This window comes from Lolium perenne, chromosome 6 (assembly GCF_019359855.2).
Source record: "Lolium perenne isolate Kyuss_39 chromosome 6, Kyuss_2.0, whole genome shotgun sequence".
NCBI lineage: Eukaryota > Viridiplantae > Streptophyta > Magnoliopsida > Poales > Poaceae > Lolium > Lolium perenne.
In genome coordinates, this window is record NC_067249.2 from 65,171,829 (window position 1) to 65,191,907 (window position 20,079).

The 20,079-nt window shown below is 40.4% G+C and overlaps 1 pseudogene; it reads left to right on the top strand.

Moving 5' to 3' along the window:
* Nucleotides 1-2,457: 2,457 nt before the first annotated feature.
* LOC139832413 (protein ANTAGONIST OF LIKE HETEROCHROMATIN PROTEIN 1-like) lies at nucleotides 2,458-19,524 on the top strand (annotated as a pseudogene).
* The last annotated feature ends 555 nt before the right edge of the window (nucleotides 19,525-20,079 follow it).

A 20,079-nucleotide genomic window follows, 5' to 3' on the forward strand; every position in this document is an offset into this window, starting at 1 on the left:
AGATCACATGCAATTCATATGTGATATGATATGGCCCTTTAGTCTTTGCGCCTTCGATCTTCATCTCCAAAGCACGGACATGATCTCCATCATCAACAGGCATGATCTCCATCATCGTCGGCGTAGCGTCAAGGTCCATGGCGCCGTCTTCATGGTTGTTCACCTCATGTAGCAACTATTACAACTACTTTGAAATACTACTCAACATGAAATTTAAAGACAACCATAAGGCTCCTGCCGGTTGCCACAATACAATAATGATCATCTCATACATATTCATCATCACATCATGGCCATATCACATCACCAAACCCTGCAAAAACAAGTTAGACGTCTCTAATTTGGTTTGCATATTTTACGTGGTTTAGGGTTTTCGAGTAAGATCTAATCTACCTACGAACATGAACCACAACGGTGATACTAGTGTTGTCAATAGAAAGAGTAAATTGAATCTTCACTACGGTGGGAGAGACAGACACCCGCAAAGCCACTTATCCAATACAAGTTGCATGTCGAACGTGGAGCAAGTCTCATGAACGCGGTCATGTAAAGTTAGCCCGAGCCGCTTCATCCCACCATGCCACAAAGATGCAAAGTACACAAACTAAAGACAACAAAGCATCAACGCCCACAAAACAATTGTGTTCTACTCGTGCAACCATCTATGCATAGACACGGCTCTGATACCACTGATGGGATTCGTAGCATAGAAAACAAAAATTTTCCTACCACGCGAACGCAATCCAAGCCAAGATGCAATCTAGAAGATGGGAGCAACGAGGGGATGAACGAGACTAACCCTTGAAGAATTCCAAAGCCTACAAGAGGAGGCTCTTGTTGCTACGGTAGACGATCACTTGCCGCTTTCAAAAGCGCGTAGAAGATCTTGACGGTGCCACAATCGGGCAGCACCTCCGTACTTGGTCACACGTTCGGTGTTGATGACGACGTCCTTCTCCCCGTTCCAGCGGGCAGCGGAAGTAGTAGATCCTCCTCGGAATCCCGGCAGCACGACGGCGTGGTGGCGGTGTCGATGGAGATCTCCGGCGGAGCTTCGCTAAGCATATGCGGGAGAAGTAGTGGAGGAGGGGCGCTAGGGTTTGGGGAGAGGGGGTGCCTTGGGCGCCGGCCACAAAGGGGGCAGCCAAGGTTGGAGGCAAGAGTGGCCGGCCAGCCCCTCCCCTTCTCTCTTTATATAGGTGGAAGCCCCAAGGATTAGGTCAAAAGTCTCCGAATAAGACCCCAACATAAACCTTCCATATGACCAAACCTAGGGGGAGTGGGACTCCCCCCTTTCCTTGGTGGGGTGGCCGGCCACCATGGGGAGGAGTCGACTTGGGACTCCTCCTCCCTTAGGCTAGCCGGCGAAGGTGAGTGGAGTCCCTCTGGGACTCCACCTTCCATGCTGATTTCTTCCGGACTCTTCTAGAACCTTCCAGAGAAAATACCGGATCATTTTCAAACCTAGAAAATGACTTCCTATATATGAATCTTATTCTCCGGACCATTCCGGAACTCCTCGTGATGTCCTGGATCCCATCCGAGACTCCGAACAAAACTTCGAACTCCATTCCATATTCCATATCTACTTAAACGACATCAAACCTTAAGTGTGTCACCCTACGGTTCGCGAACTATGTAGACATGGTTGAGACCTCTCTCTGACCAATAACCAATAGCGGGATCTGGAGATCCATAATGGCTCCCACATATTCAATGATGACTTTAGTGATCGACTGAACCATTTACATTCGATACCGATTCCCTTTGTCACGCGATATTTTACTTGTCCGAGGTTTGATCATCGGTATCTCTATACCTCGTTCAACCTCGTCTCCTGACAAGTACTCTTTACTCGTACCGTGATATGTCATCTCTTATGAACCATTCATATGCTTGCAAGCTAATTAGACGACATTCCACCGAGAGGGCCCAGAGTATATCTATCCGTCATCGGGATGGACAAATCCCACTGTTGATCCATATGCCTCAACTCATGCTTTCCGGATACTTAATCCCACCTTTATAACCACCCATTTACGCAGTGGCGTTTGATGTAATCAAAGTACCCTTTCGGTATAAGTGATTTATATGATCTCATGGTCGAAAGGACTAGGTAACTATGTATCGAAAGGTTATAGCAAATAACTTAATGACGTGATCTTATGCTACGCTTAATTGGGTGTGTCCATTACATCATTCAACAATGACATAACCTTGTTATTAATAACATCCAATGTTCATGATCACAAAACGATGATCATCTATTAATCAACAAGCTAGTTATACAAGAGGCTTACTAGGGACTCCTTGTTGTTCACATAACACACATGTATCAATGTTTCGGTTAATACAATTATAGCATGGTATGTAAACATTATCATAAACTCAAAGATATTATAATAACCATTTTATTATTGCCTCTTGGGCATATCTCCAACACTCCGGAGGTCCACGATGCCCCGCTCCAACGCCTGTCCATCCGACGTCCCTATGAAGGTATATATGTAGTGTAGTTTGTTTATTTGTTGTTACATATAAAGTGATGTTAATAAACTATGAATGGTACTGCAATGTTTGTTACAAAGTAATATGAGTGCTGCTAGAAAATAATATGAGTGTTGTTAGAAACTATGAATAATACTGCTAAATTGTTCACTACTAGTTCTCGTTTGTGTAAATTTAATTTAATCGTATACACATACAGATGGCAAAAGCAAACGCAATTTGGGATGCGGAAGCTACTGCAATTTTTTGCAAACTTTGTGTGATTGAGAAAGAAAAGGGGAATAGGCCTCTCAAGTTTCTGATTCCCGTTGGTTACAAAAACCTTGCTGAGATTTATTTTAGAGAAACAAGGAGAGATTATAACAAACAACAATTCAAAATAAATGGGATAGTATGAAGACGGAGTACACCAATTGGATAACCTTCAAGAACAATACAACAGGTTTTAGTTGGAATGATGAAGCAAATACTGTGGTAGCTAATGATGATTGGTGGAAGAAAATGGGAGAAGTAAGTGTTACTCTACTGTAGTAATTTTGAGAATGTGTGACTACAACAAAACACTATACCTACTATTATGTTTTCAGGAAAACAAGGAGTTTCTGGCAGTTCGTAAACGTGGACCTGAACATTTGGATGAGATGAGCAGGATGTTTGAGAATGTCCTTGTTACTGGAGAGAGCTCATTCATGCCTGGTACAATATCTGGTACGGTGTTGCCGGAGGGTGCAGAGCTTCATAATCTTGACGATGATGATGATGATGATGATGATGATGATGATGATGATGATGATGATGAAGTACACATTACTCCAAGTAGTCCTGGAAAGAGAGGCGATGGACAGCTTGAGAACCCAAAAAAGAAAAATCATGTGCAACGTGAATTGAAGTGTATGGTTGATCATATGATTAATGAAGATGCGTCAGTTGCTTCTAGCAAAGTGACAATTGTCACTAAAATTGAAAAGATAATGGAAAAAGTAGTGATGTGTGGAGCAGAAGAAGGAAGTGATGAGCATTACATAGCAACAAAGTTGTTTGCCAAGTTGGAGAACCGTGACTTTTTAATACATTCAAGAAAAATGAAGGCAAGATGAATTAGCTGAGGAAGATGTATGAGGACGATAGGAAGAATTAGACGATCTACGCTATGTATCATCACATTTTATTTGCTCTTATGTTTAATTTGTGGCTATGTATGATGACATTTTATTTGCCGTTACCTTTAATTTGTGGCTATGTATGATGACATTTTATTTACTCCTATGTTTAATCTGTGCCTATGTATGATGACATTTTATTTTCTTTTATATTGTGTTTTAGATGAGCACAAGTCAGAGTCAGAGCGATGAGGATGGAGTTAATTCAGAAATGGTAGCAGCTGCGACAAAAAGAAAACAGAGGGAGTACTACATGTGAGCTGCACATGTTGCTGTCATGTACGGTGAGAAGCTCTTAACCAAAAGGAATAGAAGAATTCCTATCATGACCGGTCAACAATGAGTTACTGAAAATTTGAGTACAAACAAAGATTGATATGCCATTTTTAGGATGTACATACCTTGTTTTGATAGATTACATGAGACTCTTGTGCAAAATTATGGTCTGACATCAACAAGGAACATGAGCTCGGAGGAGTGCTTGGGTATGTTCTTGTGGATAGTTGGTGGTCCTCAATCCGTTAGCCAAGTGGAGAATAAATTCAAGCGGTCAACCGAGGTAATACACATGAAATTCAACCATGTGCTAGAGTGCTTGAACAAGATGGATGTAGATACTATTAAGCCAAAAGATCCGGATTTCAGAGATGTGCATGAAAGGCTTCGAGATTCTAGATTTTCACCTCACTTTGATGATTGCATTGGTAAAATTGATGGGTCTCATATCCCAGTGGTTGTTCCCGCTGAAGAGATAGTGAATCATGTTGGTCGGCATGGGTATCCAACACAGAATATCATGGCAGTGTGCGACTTTGATATGAGATTCACCTCTGTAGTTGTGGGATGGCCAGGGTCGGCACATGACACAAGGATATTTAAGGATACTTTGGTCAAGTATGCAGCCATGTTTCCACACCCACCGAAAGGTAACATTACAATTGTTTATTTTATTGTACTATTATTACATTACCATAATACAGTACCATATTACATAGCAATACACGTGTTGTTTTTCAGGTAGGTATGATGACGCGTAAAGTACACGCCCGTTGGGAACCCCAAGAGGAAGGTGTGATGCGTGCAGCGGCAAGTTTTCCCTCAGTAAGAAACCAACGTTTATCGAACCAGTAGGAGTCAAGGAGCACGTGAAGGTTGATGGTGGCGGAGTTTAGTGCGGCGCAACACCAGGGATTCCGGCGCCAACGTGGAACCTACACAACACAATCCAAATACTTTGCCCCAACTTAACAGTGAGGTTGTCAATCTCACCGGCTTGCTGTAACAAAGGATTAAATGTATGGTGTGGAAGATGATGTTTGCGAAGAACAGTAAGAACAATGTTTGCAGTAGATTGTATTCGATGTAAAAGAATGAACCGGGGTCCACAGTTCACTAGTGGTGTCTCTCCAATAAGAAATAGCATGTTGGGTGAACAAATTACAGTTGGGCAATTGACAAATAAAGAGGGCATAACAATGCACATACATATCATGATGAGTAGTGTGAAATTCAATTGGGCATTACGACAAAGTACATAGACCGCTATCCAGCATGCATCTATGCCTAAAAAGTCCACCTTCAGGTTAGCATCCGCTCCCCTTCCAGTATTAAGTTGCAAACAATAGACAATTGCATTAAGTATGGTGCGTAATGTAATCAACACAAATATCCTTAGACAAAGCATTGATGTTTTATCCCTAGTGGCAACAACACATCCATAACCTTAGAACTTTCTGTCACTGTCCCAGATTAAATGGAGGCATGAACCCACTATCGAGCATAAATACTCCCTCTTGGAGTTACAAGTATCAACTTGGCCAGAGCCTCTACTAGCAACAGAGAGCATGCAAGATCATAAACAACACATATATGATAGATTGATAATCAACATAACATAGTATTCCATATTCATCGGATCCCAACAAACACAACATGTAGCATTACAAATAGATGATCTTGATCATGATAGGCAGCTCACAAGATCTAACATGATGGCACAATGAGGAGAAGACAACCATCTAGCTACTGCTATGGACCCATAGTCCAGGGGTGAACTACTCACACATCACTCCGGAGGCGATCATGGCGATGAAGAGTCCTCCGGGAGATGATTCCCTTCTCCGGCAGGGTGCTAGAGGCGATCTCCTGAATCCCCCGAGATGGGATTGGCGGCGGCATCTCTGAAAGGTTTTCCGTATCGTGGCTCTCGGTACTGGGGTTTTCTCGACGAAGGCTTTTTATAGGCGGAAGGGCAGAGTCGGAGGGCTGACGAGGGGGCCACACGCTAGGGCGGTGCGGGCCCCCCTTGGGCCGCGCGGCCCTAGTGTGGCGGCACCTCGTCGCCCCACTTCGTAATCCTTTCGGTCTTCTGGAAGCTTCGTGGAAAAATAAGACCCTGGGCGTTGATTTCGTCCAATTCCGAGAATATTTCCTTTGTAGGATTTCTGAAACCAAAAACAGCAGAAAAGATCAACTGGCTCTTCGGCATCTTGTCAATAGGTTAGTGCCGGAAAATGCATAAATATGACATAAAGTGTGTATAAAACATGTGAGTATCATCATAAAAGTAGCATGGAACATAAGAAATTATATATACGTTTGAGACGTATCAAGCATCCCCAAGCTTAGTTCCTACTCGTCCTCAAGTAGGTAAACGATAACAAAGATAATTTCTGAAGTGACATGCTATCATAATCTTGATCAATACTATTGTAAAGCATATGTAATGAATGAAGTGATTCGAAGCAATGGTAAAGACAATGATTAAACAACTGAATCATGTAGCAAAGACTTTTCATGAATAGTACTTTCAAGACAAGCATCAATAAGACTTGCATAGGAGTTAACTCATAAAGCAATAGATTCTTAGTAGAAAGTTTTGAAGCAACACAAAGGAAGATATAAGTTTCAGCGGTTGCTTTCAACTTCAACATGTTTATCTCATGGATAATTGTCAACACAAAGTAATATGATAAATGCAGATAAGCAAGTATGTAAGAATCAATGCACAGTTAACACAAGTGTTTGCTTCTAAGATAGAAAGAAATAGGTAAACTGACTCAAAATAAAGTAAAAGAATGGCCCTTCGCAAAGGGAAGCATGGATTGCTATATTTGTGCTAGAGCTTTTATTTTGAAAACATAGAAACAATTTTGTCAACGGTAGTAATAAAGCATATGTGTTATGTATAAGATATCCTATAAGTTGCAAGCCTCATGCATAGATTACCAATAGTGCCTGCACCTTGTCCTAATTAGCTTGGATTTACATGGATTATCATTGCATAACATATATTTTAACCAAGTGTCACAAAGGGGTATCTCTATGCCGCCTGTACAAAGGTCTAAGGAGAAAGCGCGCATTGGATTTCTCGCTTTTGATTATTCTCAACTTAGACATCCATACCGGGACAACATAGACAACAAATAATGGACTCCTCTTTAATGCATAAGCATTCAACAACAGATAATATTCTCATAAGAGATTGAGGATTGTTGTCCAAACTGAAACTTCCACCATGGATCATGGCTTTAGTTAGTGATGACCCACAAGTATAGGGGATCGCGGCAGTCTTCGCGGGAAGTAAAACCCAAATTTATTGATTCGACACAAGGGGAGGTAAAGAATACTTATAAGCCTTAACAACTGAGTTGTCAATTCAGCTGCACCTGGAAAAGCACTAGCAACAGGGGTGATGTGAAAGTAGCAGTAATATGAGAGAAATAGTAACAGTAACACAGCAGCGGTAACAGTAACAAAGAGGCAATGGCACCAGAAAATAGTTGATACTACTTCCAATGACATATAGAACGAGTATATAATGATGAGAGATGGACCGGGGTTCCCAGCGATCTACACTAGTGGTAACTCTCCAATAACAAGTGACAAGTGTTGGGTGAACAAATTACAGTTGGGCAATTGATAGGATTCAAAGCATTAAGTCAGAACATCCAGATTATTAATTATGTAGGCATGTTTTCCATATATAGTCATACGTGCTCGCAATGAGAAACTTGTACAACATCTTTTGTCCTACCAGCCGGTGGCAGCCGGGCCTCAAGGGAATCTACTGGATATTAAGGTACTCCTTTTAATAGAGCACCGGAGCAAAGCATTAACACTCCGTGAAAACATGTGATCCTCACATCACCGCCATCCCCTCCGGTTGTCCCGATTCTTGTCACTTCGGGGCCTTTGGTTCCGGACAGTGACATGTGCATACAACTTGTAGATACAATCTAAGCAATAAGTATAGAGCTTAAATCTAAGATCATGCCACTCGGGCCCTAGTGACAAGTATTAAGCATAACAAGATTGCAGCAACAATAACTTCACAAACTTTATAGATAGACTAATCATAATGTATCATCCATCGGATCCCAACAAACACAACACCGATTACATCAGATGGATCTCAATCATGTAAGGCAGCTCATGAGATCATTGTATTGAAGTACATGGAGGAGAGAATACCAACTAGCTACTGCTAGAACCCGTAGTCCATGGGGGAACTACTCACGGAGCATGATGGAGGCGGTGGCGTTGATGGAGATGGCTTCCGGGGGCACTTCCCTGTCCCGGCAGGGTGCCGGAACAGAGACTTCTGTCCCCCGAATTGGAGTTTCGCGATGGCGGCGGCGCCCCTGGAGTCTTTCTGGAGTTTCGTCAATTGGTATCGCGTTTTTAGGTCGAAAGGGCTTATATAGGCGAAGAGGCGGCGCAGGAGGGCGCCTGGGGCCTCCTCCCTTAGGCCGGCGCGGCCAGGGTGGAGCCCGCGCGGCCCTGGCGTGTGGTGGCCCCCTGGCCCGCCTCCGACTCTCCTTCGGTGTTCTGGAGCCTCCCGGGAAAAATAAGATCTTTGGCGTTGATTTCGTCCAATTCCGAGAATATTGCCCGAACAGCCTTTCTGGAACCAAAAACAGCAGAAACAGAACCGGCACTGTGGCATCTTGTTAATAGGTTAGTTCCGGAAAACGCATAAAAACATTATAAAGTGCAAGCAAAACATGTAAGTATTGTCATAAAACAAGCATGGAACATCAGAAATTATGGATACGTTGGAGACGTATCAGCATCCCCAAGCTTAGTTCCTACTCGTCCTCGAGTAGGTAAACGATAAAAAGAATAATTTCTGTAGTGACATGCTACTTACATAACCTTGATCATACTATTACAAAGCATATGAAATGAATGAAGTGACTCAAGGCAATGATCTATAGTTGCTAACAAATAGATAACATATAGCAAAACTTTTCATGAATAGTACTTTCAAGACAAGTATCAAAAGTCTTGCACAAGAGTTAACTCATAAAGCAATAGATTCAAAGTAAAGGCATCGAAGCAACACAAAGGAAGATATAAGTTTCAGCGGTTGCTTTCAACTTTCAACATGCATATCTCATGGATAATTGTCAACGCAAAGTAATATGATGAATGCAAATAAGCAAGTATGTAAGAATCAATGCACAGTTGACACAAGTGTTTGCTTCTAAGATGGAAGGAAGTAGGTAAACTGACTCAACATAAAGTAAAAGAAAGGCCCTTCGCAGAGGGAAGCATTGATTGCTATATTTGTGCTAGAGCTTTGGTTTTAAAAACATAGAGAGAGCATAAAAGTAAAGTTTTGAGAGGTGTTTGTTGTTGTCAACGAATGGTAGTGGGCACTCTAACCCCCTTGCCAGACAAACCTTCAAAGAGCGGCTCCCATTTTATTTTATTTTTGGGTGGCACTCCTTCCAACCTTTCTTTCACAAACCATGGCTAACCCAATCCTCGGGTGCCTGCCAACAATCTCATACCATGAAGGAGTGCCTTTTTATTTTAGTTTTATTATGATGACACTCCTCCCCACCTTTGCTTTCTCAAGCCATGGCTAACCGAATCCTTCGGGTGCCGTCCAACAATCACATACCATGGAGGAGTGTCTATTTAGTTTAATTAATTTGGGACTGGGAATCCCATTGCCAGCTCTTTTTGCAAAATTATTGGATAAGCGGATGAAGCCACTAGTCCATTGGTGAAAGTTGCCCAACAAGATTGAAAGATAAACACCACATACTTCCTCATGAGCTATAAAACATTGACACAAATTGAGAAGCATTTTGAATTGTTTAAAGGTAGCACTCAAGCAATTTACTTTGGAATGGCGGAGAAATACCATGTAGTAGGTAGGTATGGTGGACACAAATGGCATAGTGGTTGGCTCAAGGATTTGGATGCATGAGAAGTATTCCCTCTCGATACAAGGTTTAGGCTAGCAAGGCTATTTGAAGCAAACACAAGTATGAACCGGTACAGCAAAACTTACATAAGAACATATTGCAAGAATTATAATACTCTACACTGTCTTCCTTGTTGCTCAAACACTTTTACTAGAAAATATCTAGACCTTAAGAGAGACCAATCATGCAAACCAATTTTAACAAGCTCTACAGCAGTTCTCCACTAATAGGTTTAAACTACATGAAAAAAACTTAATCATGATCTACTTGAGAGCTCAAAACAATTGCCAAGTGTCAAATTATCCAAGACATTATGAGGCATTTCCTTTTTCCAACCAAATATCCATAAGTATTGTAGCTTCCAACTTTTATCATTGAACATTAAAAGTAAAACGAAGAACAAGTGTTCATATGAAAAAGCGGAGCGTGTCTCTCTCCCAAACAAGGATTGCTAGGATCCGATCTTATTCAAACAAAACAAAAATAAAAGCACACAGACGCTCCAAGTAAAGCACATATGATGTGACCGAATAAAAATATAGTTTCAATAGAAGAAACCTGATAAGTTGATGAAGAAGGGGATGCCTTGGGCATCCCCAAGCTTAGACGCTTGAGTCTCCTTGAAATATGCAGGGATGAACCACGGGGGCATCCCCAAGCTTAGACTTTTCACTCTTCTTGATCATATATCATCCTCCTCTCTTGACCCTTGAAAACTTCCTTCACACCAAACTTCTCATAAACATCATTAGAGGGGTTAGTACTCAAAAAATTTGAATCCACCTTGGTCCTGTAGTGACACATTGCAAGAACTCAATAAAACATTAGCTACAGCTCTCCACGTCTAGAAAGCCTTGTTTAAAGTCCACAAGAGACAATGCAAAAAAACAGAGACAGAATCTGCCAAAACAGAACAGCCAGTAAAGACGAATTTTAAAGAGGTACTTCCGTTGCTCAAATCAGAAAACTCAAAACTAATGAAAGTTGCGTACATATCTGAGGAACACGCACGTAAATTGGCAGATTTTTCTGAGTTACCTACAGAGAAAACAGCCCAGAATCGTGACAGATAGAAATCTGTTTCTGCGCAGAAATCTAAATCTAGTATCAACCTTCGATTAGAGGCTTCACTTGGCACAACAATGCAATAAAATAAAGATAAAAAAAAGGTTGTACAGTAGTAACAACTTCCAAAACACAACAAAACAGTAGAAAAATAAACACATGGGTTATGTCCCAAGAAGTTCTTTCTTTATAGCCGTTAAGATGGGCTCAGCAGTTTTAATGATGCACTCGCAAGAAATAAGAGTTGAAGCAAAAGAGAGCATCAAAAAGCAAATTCAAAACACATTTAAGTCTAACCCAGTTCCTATGCATAGGAATCTTGTACACAAATAAATTCATGAAGAACAAAGTGACAAGCATAAGAAGATAAAACAAGAGTAACTTCAAAATTTTAAGCATATAGAGAGGTGTATTAGTACTATGCAAATTTCTACAACCATATTTTCCTCTCTCATAATAATTTTCAGTAGCTTCATCAATAAACTCAACAATATAACTATCACAATAAGCATACTTTTCATGATCCATAAACACATAATTTTTATCAAGCTCAAAAATAGTGGAATTAAAACTTCCAAACCCACTTTTACCAATAATATAACAAGATGATTGATCAATCTCAAAAGATATGGGACTCATAGCTAAAGTCAAGAACTCTCCAATCCCATTTTCATTAGTAGTACAATTAATATTATCAAGTAACATAGGACCATCATCTAGAGATTTATCATAAACATTTGCTAAACAAAACTCTTTAGTACCATGCATTTCGACATCAGGCACAAACAAAGCATTATCATAAGATTTATCAAAGTAGCATGGATTATCATAAATAACAGTAGCATAATTATTCTCACAAGTTTTACTCATAGGTAATATTTCAAGAGAATCCACAGGAACATAACATTCAACCTCTTTCGGTAAGCATGGAGGACAATCAAATAGTGTAAGAGATAAAGAGTTACTCTCATTAGAAGGTTGGCATGGGTAGCTAATCCATTCTTCCTCCTTTTGTTCATCACTCTCCTCTTCTTTTTCATCCAATGAGCTTTTAGGTTCATCAATTTCCTCCTCTTTTTCATCCAATGAGCTTTCAGGTTCATCAATTTCTTCTTCCACAGGTTCCTGCAAATTGTGAGTGCATTCTTGTGCATTAATGAGTCTCTCTTTATAATCAATGATATAAGGATTATCAGTGTAGCTTTCATTGCAAAAATTAAGGATAGAAGAGACATAATCTTTAAGGTCCTTACAAACAACACAAGTTTCATAATTTTTAACCATGAATGATTCTATCTCAGAGGCTCCCATAAATATGACAAATTGTTCTACCTCTTCAAACCCAAAATGAATATAGCTATTCCGATTATAGTTCTTAATTAAAAATTCCTCACTAAAGCCACATTGAAATTTAAGATGTTTAGTGTCCTATTGAGAGCAACAGTTTATATCATGGCGTTTAAGCAAGATTTTAGCAATTGCATTCAATTTTTCTATCACAGCACTCATTACTTTACCAGTTCTTGATTCTCTATAACTATTATAATATTCTATAAGCTCCAAGTAGGTTGTAGGTTCTCCCATAACAGCAGTTTTTAATTTTTAGGTTTTTTAATTTTTTATGGATTTTTGGGTATATGAGAAAAATAAAACAAGACAAAAACAAACTAGACAAAAGTAAACTCAACAAAATAATACTAGACAGAAATAAACTAAGCACAAAGAAACTAGACGAAAGTAAACTAAGCAAAACAAAATAAAATAAATCAGAGAGAGAGGTAGAGTGTACTCCCCAGGTGAACTTATGAGTAGAGCTATGCCTCCCCGGCAACGGCGCCAGAAAACAGTCTTGATGACCCACAAGTATAGGGGATCGCGGCAGTCTTCGCGGGAAGTAAAACCCAAATTTATTGATTCGACACAAGGGGAGGTAAAGAATACTTATAAGCCTTAACAACTGAGTTGTCAATTCAGCTGCACCTGGAAAAGCACTAGCAACAGGGGTGATGTGAAAGTAGCAGTAATATGAGAGCAATAGTAACAGTAACACAACAGCGGTAACAGTAACAAAGAGGCAATGGCACCAGAAAATAGTTGATACTACTTCCAATGACATATAGAACGAGTATATAATGATGAGAGATGGACCGGGGTTCCCAGCGATCTACACTAGTGGTAACTCTCCAATAACAAGTGACAAGTGTTGGGTGAACAAATTACAGTTGGGAAATTGATAGGATTCAAAGCATTAAGTCAGAACATCCAGATTATTAATTATGTAGGCATGTTTTCCATATATAGTCATACGTGCTCGCAATGAGAAACTTGTACAACATCTTTTGTCCTACCAGCCGGTGGCAGCCGGGCCTCAAGGGAATCTACTGGATATTAAGCTACTACTTTTAATAAAGCACCGGAGCAAAGCATTAACACTCCGTGAAAACATGTGATCCTCACATCACCGCCATCCCCTCCGGTTGTCCCGATTCTTGTCACTTCGGGGCCTTTGGTTCCGGACAGTGACATGTGCATACAACTTGTAGATACAATCTAAGCAATAAGTATAGAGCTTAAATCTAAGATCATGCCACTCGGGCCCTAGTGACAAGCATTAAGCATAACAAGATTGCAGCAACAATAACTTCACAAACTTTATAGATAGACTAATCATAATGTATCATCCATCGGATCCCAACAAACACAACACCGATTACATCAGATGGATCTCAATCATGTAAGGCAGCTCATGAGATCATTGTATTGAAGTACATGGAGGAGAGAATACCAACTAGCTACTGCTAGAACCCGTAGTCCATGGGGGAACTACTCACGGAGCATGATGGAGGCGGTGGCGTTGATGGAGATGGCTTCCGGGGGCACTTCCCCGTCCCGGCAGGGTGCCGGAACAGGGACTTCTGTCCCCCGAATTGGAGTTTCGCGATGGCGGCGGCGCCCCTGGAGTCTTTCTGGAGTTTCGTCAATTGGTATCGCATTTTTAGGTCGAAAGGGCTTATATAGGCGAAGAGGCGGCGCAGGAGGGTGCCTGGGGCCTCCTCCCCATAGGCCGGCGCGGCCAGGGTGGACCCCGCGCGGCCCTGGCGTGTGGTGGCCCCTGGCCCGCCTCCGACTCTCCTTCGGTGTTCTGGAGCCTCCCGGGAAAAATAAGATCTTTGGCGTTGATTTCGTCCAATTCCGAGAATATTGCCCGAATAGCCTTTTTGGAACCAAAAACAGCAGAAAACAGGAACTGGCACTGTGGCATCTTGTTAATAGGTTAGTTCCGGAAAACGCATAAAACATTATAAAGTGCAAGCAAAACATGTAAGTATTGTCATAAAACAAGCATGGAACATCAGAAATTATGGATACGTTGGAGACGTATCAGTTAGCGGCCCAATGTTCTTCTCTAACAATATGCATACTCAAACCATTCAACTCATGATAAATCACCCTTACGTCAGACAAGACGAACATGCATAGCAACTCACATGATATTCAACAAAGGTGAAATAGTTGATGGCGTCCCCAGGAATATGGTTATCGCTCAACAAGCAACTTATAAGAAATAAGATACATAAGTACATATTCAATACCACAATAGTTTTTAAGCTATTTTTCCCATGAGCTATATATTGCAAAGACAAAGAATGGAATTTTAAAGGTAGCACTCAAGCAATTTACTTTGGAATGGCGGAGAAATACCATGTAGTAGGTAGGTATGGTGGACACAAATGGCATAGTTTTTGGCTCAAGGATTTTGGATGCACGAGAAGTAATCCCTCTCAATACAAGGATTAGGCTAGCAAGGTTATTTGAAGCAAACGCAAGTATGAACCGGTACAGCAAAACTTACATAAGAACATATTGCAAGCATTATAAGACTCTACACTGTCTTCCTTCTTGTTCAAACCCTCACCATAAAATATCTAGACTTTAGAGAGACCAATCATGCAAACCAAATGTCAACAAGCTCTACAGTATTTCTTCATTAATAGGTGCAAAGTACATGATGCAAGAGCTTAAACATGATCTATATGAGCACAACAATTGACAAGTATCAAATTATTCAAGATATTATACCAATTACCACATGTAGCATTTTCTGTTTCCAACCATATAACAATTAACGAAGCAGTTTCAACCTTCGCCATGAACATTAAAAATAAAGCTAAGAACACATGTGATCATATGCAACAGCGGAGCGTGTCTCTCTCCCACACAATGAATGCTAGGATCCAATTTTTATTCAAACAAACAAAAACAAGAACATAAAGACGCTCCAAGTAAAGCACATAAGATATGACGGAATAAAAATATAGTTTCACTAGAGGTGACCTGATAATTTGTCGATGAAGAAGGGGATGCCTTGGGCATCCCCAAGCTTAGATGCTTGAGTCTTCTTGAAATATGCAGGGATGAACCACGGGGGCATCCCCAAGCTTAGAGTTTTCACTCTCCTTGATCATATTGTATCATCCTCCTCTCTTGATCCTTGAAAACTTCCTCCACACCAAACTCAAAACAAACTCATTAGAGGGTTAGTGCATAATCAAAAACTCACATATTCAGAGGTTACATAATCATTCTTAACACTTCTGGACATTGCACAAAGCTACTGAAAGTTAATGGAATAAAGAAATTCACCAAACATAGCAAAACAGGCGATGCGAAATGAAAGGCAGAATCTGTCAAAACAGAACAGTCCGTAAAGACGAATTTTTATGGGGCACTAAACTTGCTCAGATGAAAATGCTCAAATTGAATGAAAGTTGCGTACATATCTGAGGATCACTCACGTAAATTGTCAGATTTTTCTGAGTTACCTACAGAGAATACTACTCAAATTTCTGACAGCAAGAAATCTGTTTATGCGCAGTAATCCAAATCTAGTATTATCTTTACTATCAAAGACATTACTTGGCACAACAATGCAATAAAATTAAGATAAGGAGAGGTTGCTACAGTAGTAACAACTTCCAAGACTCAAATATAAAACAAAAGTGCTGTAGTAAAATAATGGGTTGTCTCCCATAAGCGCTTTTCTTTAACGCCTTTCAGCTAGGCGCAGAAAGTGTGAATCAAGTAACATCAAGAGATGAAGCATCAACATCATAATTTTCACAACTTGTCACAATAGGTATTTTAGATGCTCCATTATCTATAGTGGTATTAAGGGCTTTGTCAATTTTAGGCCTATAATAGTTTTTTGGTTTAGGCACCTTAGAGACATACATGAACTTTTGCTCCTTACCCACATAAGCTTTCTCCTTAAACTTAAGAGAAGAAAAAGTTGAACCCAAGGTTCCCATAGCTTCTTCAAGTTCACTAATCCTATGGGTTTGATTATCATGAATAGCACAAGCTTCTAAGACGGCAATTCTCTCATTAATTCCACCTAGAGATTTATCAAGTTTATCAGTGCTATTAAGTAATATTTCCAATTTAGTATTAATACTTGGAAGATTTTGCTCTACGGTCTCCAAATTTTTCATGACATCTTCAAGAGAGATTTCAATTTTAGCTTCATTAACAGGTGGTATTCCAAATAGACTCTCAATAATGCAACTAGCTTCTAAAGCAGGAGTGCCTAGGAAATTAACTCCCGCGAGACTATCAAGAACATACCTATTCCAGCTAGAGATACCAACATAAAAATTCATAAGTAGGATAATAGTGGAGTGTTTCTTAGTGCACCTATTATGAGCATCACTAATCCTATACCAAGCATCTTTTAAACATTCTCCCCCTTGTTGCTTAAACGAACGAACTTCAACTTCAGGATTACTCATTTTAGCAATAGTAAATAAAGCAAACTAGATAAAATAAAAGCAAGTAACTATTTTTTTGTGTTTTTAATATGGAGAACGCAAACAAGATAGTAAATAAAGTAAAGCAAGTAACTATTTTTTTTGTATTTTTGATATAAAGAACAAACAAAGCAGTAAATAAAAATAAAGTAAAGCAAGACAAAAACAAAGTAAAGAGATTGGAAGCGGAAGACTCCCCTTGCAGCGTGTCTTGATCTCCCCGACAACGGCGCCAGAAAAACTGTTGCTGGCGCAAAGTTGACGTGGGAGTTAGAGATCTTTGTGGTGTAACTTTTCTTCAGGTCCCTGGAAACGGCGCCAGAAAAACTGTCTTGATGACGCGTAAAGCACACGCCCGTTGGGAACCCCAAGAGGAAGGTGTGATGCGTGCAGCGGCAAGTTTTCCCTCAGTAAGAAACCAAGGTTTATCGAACCAGTAGGAGTCAAGGAGCACGTGAAGGTTGATGGTGGCGGAGTGTAGTGCGGCGCAACACCAGGGATTCCGGCGCCAACGTGGAACCTACACAACACAATCCAAATACTTTGCCCCAACTTAACAGTGAGGTTGTCAATCTCACCGGCTTGCTGCAACAAAGGATTAAATGTATGGTGTGGAAGATGATGTTTGCGAAGAATAGTAAGAACAATGTTTGCAGTAGATTGTATTCAATGTAAAAGAATGGACCGGGGTCCACAGTTCACTAGTGGTGTCTCTCCAATAAGAAATAGCATGTTGGGTGAACAAATTACAGTTGGGCAATTGACAAATAAAGAGGGCATAACAATGCACATACATATCATGATGAGTAGTGTGAAATTCAATTGGGCATTACGACAAAGTACATAGACCGCTATCCAGCATGCATCTATGCCTAAAAAGTCCACCTTCAGGTTAGCATCCACACCCCTTCCAGTATTAAGTTGCAAACAACAGACAATTGCATTAAGTATGGTGCGTAATGTAATCAACACAAATATCCTTAGACAAAGCATTGATGTTTTATCCCTAGTGGCAACAGCACATCCACAACCTTAGAACTTTCTGTCAGCATGTCCTGCATTAAATGGAGGCATGAACCCACTATCGAGCATAAATACTCCCTCTTGGAGTTACAAGTATCAACTTGGCCAGAGCCTCTACTAGCAACGGAGAGCATGCAAGATCATAAACAACACATATATGATAGATTGATAATCAACATAACATAGTATTCCATCTTCATCGGATCCCAACAAACACAACATGTAGCATTACAAATAGATGATCTTGATCATGATAGGCAGCTCACAAGATCTAACATGATGGCACAATGAGGAGAAGACAAACATCTAGCTACTGCTATGGACCCATAGTCTAGGGGTGAACTACTCACACATCACTCCGGAGGCGATCATGGCGATGAAGAGTCCTCCGGGAGATGATTCCCCTCTCCGGCAGTGTGCCGAAGGCGATCTCCTGAATCCCCCGAGATGGGATTGGCGGCGGCGGCGTCTCTGGATGGTTTTCCGTATCGTGGCTCTCGGTACTGGGGTTTTCTCGATGAAGGCTTTTTATAGGCGGAAGGGCAGAGTCGGAGGGCTGACGAGGGGGCCACACGCTAGGGCGGCGCGGGCCCCCCTTGGGCCGCGCGGCCCTAGGGTGGTGGCGCCTCGTCGCCCCACTTCGTAATCCTTTCGGTCTTCTGGAAGCTTCGTGGAAAAATAAGACCCTGGGCGTTGATTTCGTCCAATTCCAAGAATATTTCCTTTGTAGGATTTCTGAAACCAAAAACAGCAGAAAACAGCAACTGGCTCTTCGGCATCTTGTCAATAGGTTAGTGCCGGAAAATGCATAAATATGACATAAAGTGTGTATAAAACATGTGAGTATCATCATAAAAGTAGCATGGAACATAAGAAATTATAGATACGTTTGAGACGTATCAAGGTACTATCTTGTCGATTCGGGTTATCCAAATTGTGAGGGGTATCTAGCTCCATACAAGTCGACAAAATACCATGTGCCATAATTTATCCATGGTGATCCTCCCAATGGTAAAAAATAAATCGTTAACCATGCCCATTCGTCGCTACCCAATGTCATTGAGCATGCATTTGGTGTGTTAAAGATGATGTGGCGTATTTTATTGCATATGCCATCTACCCCTGTGATAAGCAAGCTTTGATCATTGTTGCGTGTATGGCACTTCATAATTTTATTAGGGAAAACCACTTGAGAGATAAAGATTTTGATAGATGTGACTGTGATGAGTACTACATGTCAGGGGATCTACTACCTCCACCTACTGGTCGTGTATCTAACATTGTGCATGGTGATGATGCTCTCATGAATGTAACCAGGGAGAGAATAGCTGATGGATTATTGGCAGCTACAGATGGAGTTTAGTTTTGCGCACTACTTTCGGGTGATGGTTGATGTACGTTTTGGATGATGGTTGGTAATTGAACGTGCATTTTGGATGATGGTTTCAATTCCTCAAATATTTGCATACATAATTGTCATTTTGATGAAACCCCGACAGAACCAATAACTAGAACATGCACAAATGAAGAAAACGTACATTTTACATTAATTATGGTCCGTAAAGCTGCCTAAACAGCAAAGTAAACAAATAGACAGATTTTGATTCTCAGATCGCATAGCAGGGTAAACAAACAGATAGCTTCTGATTCTCAGAAATCAAGAATCACAGCTGATTATCAGGAATCAGGATTGACATCAGAATCTCAGAATCCAAATCCCAAACAAAGGGACCTAAGTAGGATGCACAAGGGATTGATATTTGTGCCATCACACCAGCCCCACCTCCAAGTGTAATGACCAAACATTCTAATCATCGGCAAGTGCAAATAAAATTAAAGACCAAATCAAATGCGCAAAACGACTGCCGAAACTAAAGAGCCATATATGTAAGTTCACAAACATATTTATAATTTGAATTTTAGTTAGTAACCAGGACGGTTTGAATTTTAGCGTTAGTAGGTTCTAAATTTTAGTTTCTACTTAAATGAAACTAACAATAAAAATGAATAAAATAAACAACTTGAATTCATGGTTTTAAATTCACTTGCATTTTAGATTCCTGGTTTTAGTTGGTTTAGGATTAGTTACTAGTTAAATAACAATAACAATAAAATGAATAAAATGAAAAAGTTAAATTGATGGTTTTAAATTCACTTGCATTTTAGATTCCTGGTTTTAGTTGATTTAGGATTAGTTTCTAGTTAAATAAAAATACCAATAAAAATGAATACTTATGGCTAAGGTTCGAACATGTCTGATTGTGTCAATCTCAAAACAAGCTTCTCTACTGAGGA